Source organism: Pleurodeles waltl, chromosome 8, assembly GCF_031143425.1.
Source record: "Pleurodeles waltl isolate 20211129_DDA chromosome 8, aPleWal1.hap1.20221129, whole genome shotgun sequence".
NCBI lineage: Eukaryota > Metazoa > Chordata > Amphibia > Caudata > Salamandridae > Pleurodeles > Pleurodeles waltl.
In genome coordinates, this window is record NC_090447.1 from 349,967,343 (window position 1) to 349,981,809 (window position 14,467).

At 47.5% G+C, this 14,467-nt stretch overlaps 1 protein-coding gene across 2 annotated transcripts in view; it reads left to right on the forward strand.

Annotated features, from left to right (window-relative positions):
- The window catches only part of MED14 (mediator complex subunit 14), an 801,766-nt gene that overhangs the window by 615,284 nt on the left and 172,015 nt on the right, over window positions 1-14,467 (forward strand). The gene's annotated exons all lie outside the window — the stretch shown is intronic.

Genomic DNA, 14,467 nt, shown 5'->3' on the forward strand with positions numbered 1-14,467 from the left:
ACCTGGTGTTGTCAAAAATGAATGAGACCAGTTAATTAAGGAGAGTTACCTGCAAGAGCAGTCCCACTGCCACCCAAGGTGAGGTTGTAGCAGAGAGACTGGAAATCAGTGGATGAGACTATCCATGAAATATATAAATGTGACTGATGTATATACCTTCCTTGACCTTTCGGCTCTCTTTGACACAGTAAAGTATGTTACTTTCCTTAAGGTACTGTAGAAAGTTGGCTCTGTGTATACTATCTCAAATTGAGAGATAGTGTGCACAGAGTCCAAAGGTTGATAGTGCAAAATTAGATAATTCTAATGCACTATTTTGTGGTAGTGTGGTCGAGTAGTAGGCTTATCAGAGGGTAGTGTTAAGCATTTGTTGTGCACACACAGAAAATAAATGAGGAACACACACACAAAGACTTATCTCCAGGCCAATAGGTTTTTATATAGAAAAATATCTTCTCTTAGTTTATTTTAAGAACTACATGATTCAAGATTTATAGTGAATACATAAAATGCAAGGTACTCCACACAGGTAACTAAGGAACTTTGAATTAAAGCAGTAGTACACACAGTATAGGTTAAAATGGCAATAAGCTATTTTAAAAGTGGACACTGCAAAAATCAACAGTTCCTGTGGGAGGTAAGTTTGGTTAGTTTTTGCAAGTGAGCAAATGTCCATAACTTAGCCTGTGGTGGCCCTACGACAATGGGACCACCACCAAACTGTTCAGCACGATGCACTCTTTCTAAGTCAACCCCAAAATGGTAACCTCTCTCACCAATCAGTGTCCTTATAAGTTCTCATGGCTGGAACTTTTTGTGAGAAAGTAGCCTCTTTCTAGCCTTGTTACCCCCACTTTTGGCCTGTTTGTGAGTATATGTCAGGGTGTTTTCACTGTCTCACTGGGATCCTGCCAGCCAGGACCCAGTGCTCATAGTGAAAACCCTATGTTTTCAGTATGTTTGTTATGTGTCACTGGGACCCTGCTAGCCAGGACCCCAGTGCTCATTCATAAGTTTGTGGCCTTTATGTATGTTCCCTGTGTGGTGCCTAACCGTCTCACTGAGGTTCTGCTAACCCCAGTGATTATGCTCTCTCTTTACAAATTGTCACTAACAGGCTAGTGACCAATTTCACCAATTCACATTGGCATACTGGAACACCCTTATAATTCCCTAGTATATGGTACTGAGGTACCCAGGGTATTGGGGTTCCAGGAGATCCCTATGGGCTGCAGCATTTCTTTTGCCACCCATAGGGAGCTCTGACAATTCTTACACAGGCCGGCCACTGCAGCCTGAGTGAAATAACTTCCACGTTATTTCAAAACCATTTACCACTGCACTTAAGTAACTTATAAGTCACCTATATGTCTAACCTTTACCTGGTAAAGGTTAGGTGCTAAGTTACTTAGTGTGTGGGCACCCTGGCACTAGCCAAGGTGCCCCCACATCGTTCAGGGCGAATTCCCCGGACTTTGTGAGTGCGGGGACACCATTACACGTGTGCACTATACATAGGTCACGACATATGTATAGCATCACAATGGTAACTCCGAACATGGCCATGTAACATGTTAAGATCATTCTGGCATTGGGGAGACAATTCCATGATCCCCCGAGTCTCTAGCACAGACCCGGGTACTGCCAAACTGCCTTTCCTGGGGTTTCACTGCAGCTGCTACTGCTGCCAACCCCTCAGACAGGTTTATGCCCTCCTGCGGTCCAGGAAGGCAGAACAAAGGACTTCCTCAGAGAGAAGGTGTTACACCCTCTCCCTTTGGAAAAAAGTGTCAGGGCTGGGGAGGAGTAGCCTCCCACAGCCTCTGGAAATGCTTTGATGGGCACAGATGGTGCCCATCTCTGCATAAGCCAATCTACACCGGTTCAGGGATCCCCCAGCCCTGCTCTGGCGCGAAACTGGACAAAGGAAACGGGAGTGACCACTCCCCTGACACGCACCTCCCAGGGGAGGTGCCCAGAGCTCCTCCAGTGTGCTCCAGACCTCTGCCATCTTGGAAACAGAGGTGCTGCTGGCACACTGGACTGCTCTGAGTGGCCAGTGGCAGCAGGTGAAGTCCGAGACTCCTTCTGATAGGCTCTTACCTGTGTTGCTGGCCTATCCTCCTTCCTAGGTAGCCAAACCTCCTTTTCTGGCTATTTAGGGTCTCTGCTTTGGGGAATTCTTTAGATAACGAATGCAAGAGCTCATCAGAGTTCCTCTGCATCTCTCTCTTCACCTTTTTTGCCCATAACTCACCGTATGGTGGTCCTAAGACAACAGGCCCACCATCAAAATGTCACTTAGGCGATGCAGGCAGGGCACAGGGGGGCTTCTCGGGCCGGCCACCGACTGGGCTATGAAGAGGGCAGCCTGCTGGTCACTCCTGCACTGGAGGTTGGTTCCTTTCGGTCCTGGGGGGCTGCGGGTGCAGTGCTTGGTCCAGGCGTCGGGTTCTTTGTTACCAGGCAGTCGCGGTCAGGGGGAGCCTCTGGATCCTCTCTGCAGGCGTCGTTGTAGGGGTGCAGGGGGGTCGTCTCAGGTTACTCACGAAGTCGCAGTCGCCTGGGAGTCCTCTCTGCGGTGTTAGTTCTCTGGAGCTCGAGCGGGGGTGTCAGGAGCAGAGTGAGAATTCTCACGCTTCCGGCAGGAAGAGAGAGTTCTTTGGAAGTTGCAAGGTTGTTCATGTTTTTGAACAGTGCCACTGTTTTCGGGTGTTTCTTGGTCCTTCGGGGTGAGGGCAGTCCTCTCAGCCCTCAGAGGTGGCTGGTCCCTGTCGGATGTGTCACTGTGCAGGTTCTTTGAGTCTGGAGACAGGCCGGTAGGGCTGGGACCAAGTCAGTTGTTGTCTCAGTCATCTCTGCAGGGCTTTCAGGTCAGCAGTCCTTCTTCTTTGTGGAGGTTGCAGGAATCTTATTTCCTGGGTTCTGGGTCGCCCCTAAATACTAAATTTATGGGTGTGTTTAGGTCAGGAGGGCAGTAGCCAATGGCTACTGTCTTGGAGGGTGGCTACACTCTCTTTGTGCCTCCTCCCTGAGGGAAAGGGGGCACATCCCTAATCCTATTGGGGGAATCCTCCAAACTCAAGAGGGAGGATTTCTAAAGGCAGGGGTCCCCTCAGCTCAGGACACCTTAGAGACTGTCCTGACCGGTGGGTGACTCCTCCTTGTTTTTCTCATTATCCTCTCCTGCCTTGCTGCCAAAAGTGGGGGCAGTGGCTGGAGGGGCGGGCATCTCCACTGGCTGGGATGCCCTGGGGTGCTGTAACAAAAGGCATGAGCCTTTGAGGCTCACTGCCAGGTGTTACAGTTCCTGCAGAGGGTGATGAGAAGCACCTCCACCCAGTACAGGCTTTGTTCCTGGCCACAGAGTGACAAAGGCACTCTCCCCATGTGGCCAGGAACTCGTCTGGTTGTGGCAGGCTGGCAGAAACTGGTCAGCCTAGCACTAGGAGTCGGACTGGGATTCAGGGGGCATCTCTAAGATGCCCTTTGGGTGCTTTTTACAATAAATCCCATACTGGCATCAGTGTGCATTTATTGTGCTGAGAAGTTTGATACCAAAGTTCCCAGATTTCAGTGTAGCCATTATGGAACTGTGGAGTTTGTGTTTGACAAACTCCAAGGACATATACTCTTTATGTCTACCCTGCACTTACAATGTCTAAGGTTTTGCTTAGACACTGTAGGGGCATAGTGCTCATGCGTGCTCATACCTGTGGTATAGTGCACCGTGCCTTAGGGCTGTAAGGCCTGCTAGAGGGGTGACTTACCTATGCCACAGGCAGTGTTACTGAGGGGAGTGCCATGTCGACTTAGTCATTTTCTCCCCACCAGCACACACAAGCTGTGCGGCAGTGTTCATGTGCTGAGTGAGGGGTCCCCAGGGTGGCATAAGACATGCTGCAGCCCTTAGAGACTTTCCCTGGCCACAGGGCCCTTAGTACCAGGGGTACCATTTACAAGGGACTTATCTGGGTGCCAGGGCTGTGGCAATTGTGGGAACAAAGGTACAGTTTAGGGAAAGAACACTGGTGCTGGGGCCTGGTTAGCAGGGTCCCGGCACACTTTCAATCATAACTGGCATCAACAAAAGGCAAAACGTCAGGGGGTAACCATACCAAGGAAGGCATTTCCTTACAGGTACTCAATGATAGAGTGGGATTGAAGTGGCCAGCCTTCAGTTGGTCTTCATCATACCTAGGTAACCGTTGTCAGTGGATCTAAAAGCAGATTTTCTGTCTGACCCTATGAGAATTAAACAAGAGATTACATAAAGCTCTCTTGTCTCTCTTCAACTATTACGTGGAGCCTGTAGCTACCACTTTGACTTGCTCTAACACCTGACTGCTTTTATACATATGACTGCCTCTATTTCCAAAGTTTCCTTCACTAAGCATGTTGAAATAATGACGGTATCCAAGCCTGGATATCTAGAAGATTTTCTTCTATTGTCCCCACACTGTTAGCTCATGTAACTTACACTGATAAACTGTAAATGGTGAGTCTTAGTGTGTGTCAGATCTTTAGGCCTCTTGGTGACAAAAAGCTTTCAAGCTAACGTCAGTGCATTGGCAAAAGAGGTACGATTTCAGCCCAAGCTCAAACTGAAACTATAACTTTTGTCATAAAACAATATGTTTGTAAGTTGTGTGGCTTTTTCTTTTGCCTTCGCTCTTGTGCTCTTCCTTGTTTTTGGGAATGCCATTGTTTCTTTGTGTCGTCTGAGCCAGAAGGTTGCAAGCTGAAGGGGATTCTTTTTTATTTATGTATTTATTTATATATTTTGGAAGTTTCATATAGCTCAAACTCAATGGGAGAAGCGCTTCTCATGAGTACCACTTATGTACAAGTTTAGCAGTTGAAAACTAAACAAACTGGTGCATTTTAAACAGAAAAAACACAAAAAACCTCAACGTGTCCCTCCCTGCACAGCAGGAGAGCCGATACAATATTCACAGCACTCAGGAAACTCACCCCATGATGCTTTGCATGGCATTTCTTTTACAAAACATTTGTGTCCATAACTTAGCCTGTGGTGGCCCTCCGACAATGGGACCACCACCAAACTGTTCAGCACGATGCACTCTTTCTAAGTCAACCCCAAAATAGTAACCTCTCACCATTCAGTGTCTTTGTAAGCTCTCATGGCTGGAACTTTTGTTTTACAACCGGGAGTAGGCTGTGTTATTAAGGGCTTTCTTTGTAATACTATTGCAGTAGGCTTGAAACTGTATAAGGCATTACGCTCTGTAGGGGCTAAATATATGGTTACACTGCATTACTTTTTGCCATTTTCTTTTCATGTGGTTATGCCCTGTAAGGGCCGACTATATGGTTACATGATCATGTTTCCAAATGCTGTTTTTATTGTGGTGTCCTCTAGGGGCTGTTCTGAGCATTACAGTCAAGATACTACAATATTGGCTGCTCTCAGAAATTCGCCCCATAATGCTTTGCAGGGCATTTCATTTACAAAACATTTTTCCCCATAACTCACCGTATGGTGGTCCTAAGACAACGGGACCACCATCAAAATGTTCAGCACGATGCACACTTTCGTTCTATGTCATCTCTTGGTTCCCACACTAGGTTGAGGGGTGACCAAATAAAACTGTAACATCTCCCACCATTTAATGTCTTTTTAAGTTCTCTCATGGCTGGAACTTTTGTTTTACAGCTGGAATTGGTTTGTTTTTATGGGACTTGTTTGCAATATTATTCTAATAAGCCTGCTAGGCCTGAAAATGTGTAATTCAGTATGCTCTCTAGTGGCTAAAGATATGGTTACACTACATTACGCTCTGCCATTCTGTTTTGGTGTGGTGATGCTCTCTAGGGGCTGACTATATGGTTACATGACCATGTTTCTTACAAGTGCTATTTTTATTGTGTTGCCCTCTAGGGCCCGTTTTGAGCATTACAGTCAAGATACTACAATATTTGCTGCACTTGAAAACTCACCCCATAATGCTTTTTGGGGCATTCCTTTTACGAAACATTTTTGCTCATAACTCACCATGTGGTGGTTCTAGGACAATGGGATCACCATCAAAATGGTCAGCATGATGTGATCTTTCTGTTTAGGTCATCTCTGGTTCCCCACACTAGGTTGGGGGGTGGGGTGGCAAAATAATAATATAAATAATAGCAATATTTTTGTGGGTTGCAGCACATGGAGGAAGGTAAATGGAAGTACTTCAGTTGTTAGTTATATGCAGGGCAACTGGAATTACATGTCAGGAAGGAGCCAATCATGTGGCATGGTTGACCAATTTATGTGGTAATTAAAGTCCAGTCATGCATTTACAACTCCAATAGCTCTAATGCACGCAAATGTGAGACATGTTGCATAACAAATGCTTGTTTCCATTTGGAATGTTGCTTTATCTCCACCCTTTGAATGTGGATAGAGAGGTTTGACATGTTTTTCAAAATTAAATTCCAATTTGTAAGGAAACAATGTCCTCACCTAAAACTGCATAGTTCAAATTATATTGTCACTGTTATAAACAGATGTCAGTGACACACTCCTACAAGGTGTGCCTTTGGTGTTTGGGCCCAGGGCACGACTCTTAAGTAGTGTGATGAATTTGCCCTCATGCAAACAACGGAGATCCGGAACCGTGCAGCAGAACTGTACATTGCTAAACATCGAAATAAGCCATGATTGGAAAAGAGATACAGGAGCAAGTTTGAAAACAGCCATATGTGGCTTTGCATCCTCCAGGTGCCGGTTACGGGAAGTATGGCCTGCAGCGCACACTCTCCCCCCTTGCTGTGTGAGCATGATATGGCCAGTCCATCAACACAACAGACTTACCATGTGCTGGCACCTTTGGCTGAGGGACGGACTGAAACTGCTGCTGAGCATCTCTCAGCTGTTTGGGAAGAAACTTATCAGTGTTATGGCTGTGCACACCTGGCACACAGCAGCAGCAAACATGGAAGCAAAAACCAGAGTAGCAACTAAAGCCAGATGTTAGAATGCATCTAGAGGCACATTGGGTCGTGGAAGGCTCAGCACACAAAGCACTGCAGCTGGAGCCCCGAGCATCAGCAAGGAGTTGGGAGAACTCAAGGACGGTTCTGTGTGCATGGATGCCCCCAGGGACTTGGCAAGCATCTTCAGGAAGCTTGTGCCAGTATTATGAGTTGCATTGACAGAGCAGCATAAGGAGATGTCTGCAGAGGGCACACCAGGCAGCTCGCCTTCGTGAGTTTGAATGCAGGCACCGACCTGGAACGGCAAGCTGAGGACTTGGCGGGAGAGACCCTTCAGAACCTCTATATAGAACTGCAAGCCATTTGAGGCCACTCTGGATGCTAAGACATCCTGGCTTCCCCTTATTAAGGTCAGTGGGAATGCCCCTTCCCCACCATCTAAGGGCTGTGCAACAGTGAGCCATACTGTGAAAGAAGTTTTCGGGATGGTGGCAGGGGGCCTGTGGGGAGGCTAATGGGAGTAGAAGCTGGTCTTTCTACAAAGTAAGTGGCTGGACAGAAGGGTGGTGGTGCCTTGAGGGCAAAATGGATGACTCTCGGAAAACCAGAGGTATTAAGGGTTCAAATAAAAGGAAGAACGGAAAGAAAGATGGTCCTCAATCAGATGCAACCACAGAAACTGAGTCAATGGAGTATTTCTTTTTTCCTTATCGGAGCAATCAGACTGGTTGGAAGGAGCACAAATTTTCTGGATGATGATCTTGAGGGGGAATCAAAAGAGTTTTGTGGGTACTGTAAGTGAAAAGAGTGATGGAGGTGACACCTTTCCTAAAAACTCGGGGATGGAGGCTCATGGGCTACAGACAAGAGAAACCTGTCAAGAGAAACTGGAGATAATGTTTGTGGCGAGGCTGGTCTTAAATGGGACTACTCTGCTATGTCCCGGTTAGAAGGCAGTCTAATGGCATCCCGGGGCGGGGCGGGTGATTCGGCTACCCATGATACCGTTTATCAGGGGATTATGCCCCATAGGAAAAAGACACGGGCAGATAGCTGCCGGGCTCAGCAAGCCATCGGAAAGTGGCAAACACTTGCTTGTATTTTGCTGAAAGAACCACCCTATTGGAGGGAAGGGTGCCTGCATTGGAGGTGGAGGTTACAGCCAATAACATGTCAGTCGTCGCGGCACATGAGTCACAATTAACGGATACTCAGTGTCTCGTCCAATTCTAATTACATTAAGGTGAAACATATCCCGTGTGGTGGTGGTGATGATGACAGCAGTGAGGCAGCCAAGTAGCTCCCTTTGTCAGACTCTTCTACAGCAGATTACAAAATGCAATAGACTTCTCCAGAGGTTGAGATAGAATGTCATTTGGGCCCCCCTCATATGGTGGTGGCTTCTTTTATGATGGTCATCAGGAAGAATGCAGAGGTGTTGAGCTACTCCTTCTGATGGAGGAAACCAGATTGAATCTCCTCATAGAGATCCTTCAAGCAGCCCCTACATCTTGTGAGCCCTTGCTTCCACTCTTTGAGGTATAAAGGGAGCCCACTAAGTCTGGGTCAAACCCACGTCATGCTATCTTTGAACAGGCTGATTGTGCACTGCTATATGTCAGCACCCAGAGACCCGGAGTTTCTACCCTCCCTCTAATCCTCCAGAAAGCCTGATGATACAGATTTCGTCTTGCTCAAATAGAGCCTGGGTGCTCCTTCAATAGAAGTTTTTAAAAAAAACTGGAGGCAATGGAGAAAGAAGGTCTTTTCTTTTGGAAGTTTGGTGCTGAGAACAAGGAATGCCACTTGATTGCTAGCCAGATATACCTATGCACTGTCAGACATAGCACAAATGGTAGTACCACCACTACCAGCCCACTTAAAGGATAACTTTGTGGAGGTGGTTACGGATGGACAGGATGCTGCAAAGCAAATTCTCAGAGTTCCTGGACACTATGAATTCAGTGGCCCTGGCAATGTGCTCCTCTGTGGCTTTTACGAGACATACTTAAAACGGGCAGGCTATAACTTGTTTTTTGGGTTTGGGATCTGTGGCCCAACACTTCCAAAGATAATACAGCATGTTCGATATAGACTTCTAACTGCAGATTTCTTACAGTGTGAATACCTAACTGAATCCATAAACTTTCTAGCATTGACAGGTGGCATTGTGCAGCCAGCTTTGGATTTATCCGCTCTGAATATGATGTTGGGGCCACAGTTATGCCTATGCATGCGGACAACAGTTTCTTACTTTTTTTCACAAACCTTCAGAGGCCAATCCAGAGCTAGCAGTGCTGTTTTTAACACACATTTCCATCTGGAAATTTCTCTTTTTCCACCCAAAAAGCTTAACAATGTGCAGGTTCAGACCCTAAAATGATAGGGTTTAAGCTGTGCTGTTAGTCACCGACAGATGCTTTTAACAGGCACTCACAGCGTCTGTCTTTGGTGCCTCGGCACCTCGCACAGCTTGGAATTGTGCCCTTGCTCTGCGAAAATGAATCGGAAAACCCATCCACGAAGTAAAGCCAAGTCGGCTATTGTTGATCTCTGAAAGAAGAAGCTGTTGAGGTTGAACTTTTGGATTCACTCTTGTTCTTGACGCCTCTTACATGAATGTTCACATTCCAAGTTGAAGTTGCAGAGTTTGTGTAGGTCGAGGAAATCCCACAAAAGCCACACAAAGTTGAAGCTTGGAGCCCTTTTGTCCCAATCTCACACCATGCGGAGTCATGTGATGTACAGAAGCTCAGCCTCATTCTTCTGGCCTTCAACATTATGCTAATTTTTATCCAGAAACATCCCGCAACTATGTTTTTTAACTGTTTTTTTTAAAGAGCGTTCTCAAGCTTTGACACTGCAAAAACATGCCACCACTGTGATGATGGTGACCATGATCATGATAACTATGGTGGCGATTTTTGTGCTTAAGGGGATGTTTTCACTCCATTGCCTTTATATCCGATGTGCTCGGGATCCTTATGGACATGTCCTTAGGCTCAAAACTATTTGGAGAGAAGGCTAACTCGACCCTGGAGAGATTTAAAGTGAGCAAAGCCAACACCCTTACTTGGTCTATCTCAGTCAGGTCTGCATTCCCCCCACCCCCTCAATAACAGTGCCCCTTTCAAGGCTTCGGTAGGGGGTACCAGCAGAGTTGGCACCAATACTTGTCTCATCAGCAGTAGTCTTCCCAGTTATTTCAAGGGCAAGGACAGAAGCTGGCGGACAGGGTCTAGGACCCCAGAGGCAACATATCAGACAAGCTCCTGTCCCGACACCTGCAGCCGCCGCAAAACTGTTTTAATTTGTTCTTGGCAGCACAAATTTACCCAGTAGGAAGTCGAGTCACCTTTCACCTCTCCAGATGGTGGAACTTTATGTCAGAACAGTGGGTGCTTCAGTTCGTGGAACACAGATGCTCTCTACTATTCCTATTATGCAGCTGGACATGAACCAACACCTCCCTCAGGACCACTTGTCCATACCCAGTGAGGAGGTGCAGGCTGGCTTAGCTAAAGTAACAGGTGCTGACACCAGGAATCTGGACTGGATGCTACTTCTATTGCTTTTTGGTACCCGAAAAGGATGGAGGCCTTCACCTCATCTTAGACCCTCGCTCTCTGAAATTCTTCTTCTGGAAGGACAAGTTCAGGATGCTCACCCTGGCCCATGTTTTGTCAGCTGTCTGATCTAGGAGACTGGATAGTAGTTCTAGACTTGCAGAATGCATATTTTCACATCCCTACCCTAGTGTCTTACAGATGTTACCTGCGGTTTCAGGTAGGCCAAGGGCACTTTAAGACTGTGCTCCTCTTTGGCCTAACCAGTGCACCTCAGGTGTTCACAAAGGTGATGGTGGTGGTGACAACCCATTTGTGGAGGTTGGGAATATCAATCTTGCTATACCTTGATGACTGGCTGCTGACGACTGACTTGCCTCAAGCAGTAGTCAGTCACCTCCATATGACGGCTGGACTGTTGACATCGCCTGATTTTTCCATCAACGTGTGAAAGTCCCATCTGACTCCTTCACAACTGCTCCCCCTTGTGGAAAAACATCCTGGGTACTGTCCTCTTTCGAGCCATCCCTCCACCTCAAGGAGTCCAGGATATTTCAGGCTGTGACCCCGATGTTTCAGCCCTCTACCTAGATCTCAGTGTGGGCAGCACTTTGGCTTCTTGTCTTTTTGGCCTCCTGCATGCAGCTTGTTGACCGTGCCTGGTGGCACATGTGAACTCGCAGTGGAATCTGAAGTCTCAAGGCATCTCAGCACCAAGGCAACCTCTCAGACTCCATCCAGGTGTTGTAAGAGACTGCAAAAGATCTGTAGCGGTGGCTGCTCAACCTCGATTGGATCAGTGCAGACTCCTCTCTCTAACCTGCGCACAGCTAACGGTCATAAAGAATGCATCATTGCTGGGTTTGCAAGGTCACCTGGAAAAGGTGGAGATCAGAACACACTCATCTCCGGCAGAGGCTCACCTCCACATCAGTTTGCTGGAGTTTTGGCAAGTCACTTGGCACTGAAGCCATTGGTCCCAAACATCAAAAGGAAATGGGTGCAGATTCTCACAGACAATATGACCGCGTTGTGGTATTGCAAGAGGGCAGTTGTGGGATCATGGGTTTTGTGCCAGGAGGCCTAGATTCACTGGTAGTGGCTGAATGCTCAGGGCATCTCCCTGATTGCCCAGCACCTGGCATGAGCTTTAAAAGCCAAGGCAAACAAACTCAGCTGAAGTTGACTAGTGGATCACGAATGGTAGCTACACTCTGAGGTGATGGAGGATCTCTTCCAGCAATGGGGGGACCCCTGGCTCAATCTATTTGCCACTGCAGAAATTGTGCAGTCTCGTAGCTTTTGTAAGTTGGAATACCCAAGGCAGTCCTTCCCCAGACATCTTCCGCCAGCATTGAGGTTTGGGACGCCTGTACTTTTTTTTCTCCCATCTATCTGCTTCCCAGGGCACTGAAGAGAATCAAGAAAGACCAGGTCCAAGTCATCTTAGTGGCTCAGGGCTGGGCAAAGAGACTGTAGTAGCTGAAACTTTTGGCCACTAGGATTTGTCCTCCGCTCTGGTGCTCCTTAGGGAGAATCTCCTGCCCGAGTCTTGCATCTGAACCTGGACAACTTACCCATCCATTTGTTGAGATTGAACAGGGACAGCTGATGGCGTTTGATCTTCCTTCCAAAGTGGTTGGTGTCATGTTGGCAGCCAGGCACCTATCCACATAATCTGTCTATGTAGGACGCTGGGAGAAGTTTGTTGCTTGATGTTGCTCCCAAAACATCCAACCCGCCATTGAACAGTTATTGGATGTGGCAGCAACTAAAGCTCATTTATCAGCCCTTTCAACCTTTTTTAAAGTTTGCTGGATCAGCCACCCCTTTTCAAGTCACCTGTTGTGATGCATTTTCTGAAGTGCCTCATCCATATGTTCCCACCCACACAGTTTGTGATGCCGCAGTGAAGCCTTAATTTGGTACTCACTTTACTCAGGTGCATTCCCTTCGAACCCATGCACAGTTGCTCTTTTTACCTCCTCACTATCAAGAGGGCATTCCTCATAACCATAACATCAGCCAGGCGAGTGAGTAAATTTATGGCTTTGTCAATGATACCGCCTTATACATCTTTTTTCCTGGACAAATTAGTTGCAAGGACAGTAGCGGAAGTCCTGCCCAGGGTAGTCACACCCTTCCATAGAGGGCAATCCATCACCTTAGCAACTTTTCTATGTGCTGTAGGGAGCTAGCTCTTTATATAGTACACCAAAATAAGGTATACCAAGCAGAGAGTCCGGCGGTTCCCTTATGAGTGGACAGGGGCTTGCTCTAGCAGTCCCAAGGTGCTCTTTTTAGGGAGTAGTGTGGTCAAGCAGATGAGGCTTATCAAAGAGAATTGTTAGACATTCATTTGTAGACAGTCAGTAAATGAGAGACACGACTCAATAAGGAGATCCACACCAATATAAAAATAACAGGTATCTTTATATATGTTTAGGCAACAGAATCAATATGATCGGTTAAGTATTTTTGGCAATAGAAATTATCAGTTTTGAAAAGTACATTTTGCTGAAGGATGCAGTTTTATCCTACGGAGTAAAAACAAATAGGGCAAACAGGTACTCAGCAGTGACTTGCAGCACCAGTCTTTCAGACTTAAGGTGAGTATGGGACAAGGTCCTAGGCCACATCAACAGGACACCTGGGCTGGCCAGGTGCAGAGGTGTAGTTCAGCGTCAGGTGCCTCGTTGAAGTCAGTGGGGATTGGTCTGGTCAGAAACGCACTGCAGGCAGGGACTGGGGGTCTACTCTCATTGAACCCGCAAGGGGGTGAAAGTCTTGCGGTGCTCAAGGACGTAGGGGCACCAGTGGTCCTCTTCTTCTTGGTCTGGTGTAGCTGGCTGCAGAGGTGCAAGGGACTGTCTGGTTTCTGTCACTGGTGGCAGTGGAGGGGGGCTGCAGAAAAAGGCTGCAGGCATGGACTGTAGGGTTGAGTCTGACAGCACCAACAAGTGTGCTAGGTCTCACAAAGCTTGTGGATGTAGGACACCAGTGGTCCTTTTCCCTCGGTCTAGGACGGCCAGGTGCAGAGGTGCTTTGAACCATTGAGTTTCTGTGACCGGAGGCATTCCCTGTAAAGGAGGGCCTGTACAAAGTAGCTGCAGGCATCAGTGTGAAGGTTGCAGTTGGGAGATCTTCGATGTACTTTGTCTATAGAGAGGCTGGGGACCACACTGGCACAGTTGACTCACTTCAACTCTGGCTAGGTGGCACGGGCGCAGTGGTGCCTTCCGGTGTTGGGTTTTGTCTGTCCGGAGTCCTCTTCAGTGTTTCTTGGGTGCCTGCAAAGTGCAGGGAAGCAGCTCCACTGCCCCACAGAATTTCCTTGTGCTGGTGTGAAGACTGGCAGTCCTCCTGGGCTTTTGGAGGTTTTCAGCAGCTGGAGGACGAGGCAACTTACTTGCAGTTGTTGAAGTCAGCAAGCAGACTGACAGGGCTAGCACTGAGTCAGTCATTCGTCTTCAGTTCTTGCCTTCTGCCTCTCTGGAGTGTACTTCTTCAGGTCAGCAGGATCTGATTTCCTTGTGCCAGGAGTTCCCCTAAACACTGAATTTAGGGGCCTTTTGGGGAGTGTAGGGTAGTAGCCAATGGGCTACTTACCCGTGGGGGTCACTATACCCCCTGTATGATCACTTCTTGTGGCAAGTGGGCATAACGCTGTCCTAGAGTACCTAGTTCAGCCATCACCAAAATGTTATTTTTGCGTCCACTTCAGGCAGTCCACCTCATTATGTGGAACTGACCTTAGAGTGGACATGCATTCCTGACTACTAATTTTCCCGCCTGTCCAGGTGCCATGTGGGCCCTGGGGAAGGGGGTTGGTATCTCCCTTCTGAGGGAAGCCAGATCAGCATACAAAGGGCAGTGGGCTTCTTTGAAGCCCCCTGCCTTTGAATGCAGATTTTAGATCATCCTGTTGGGAAGGGTGTGCTAACACCCCTGCCAGAGCA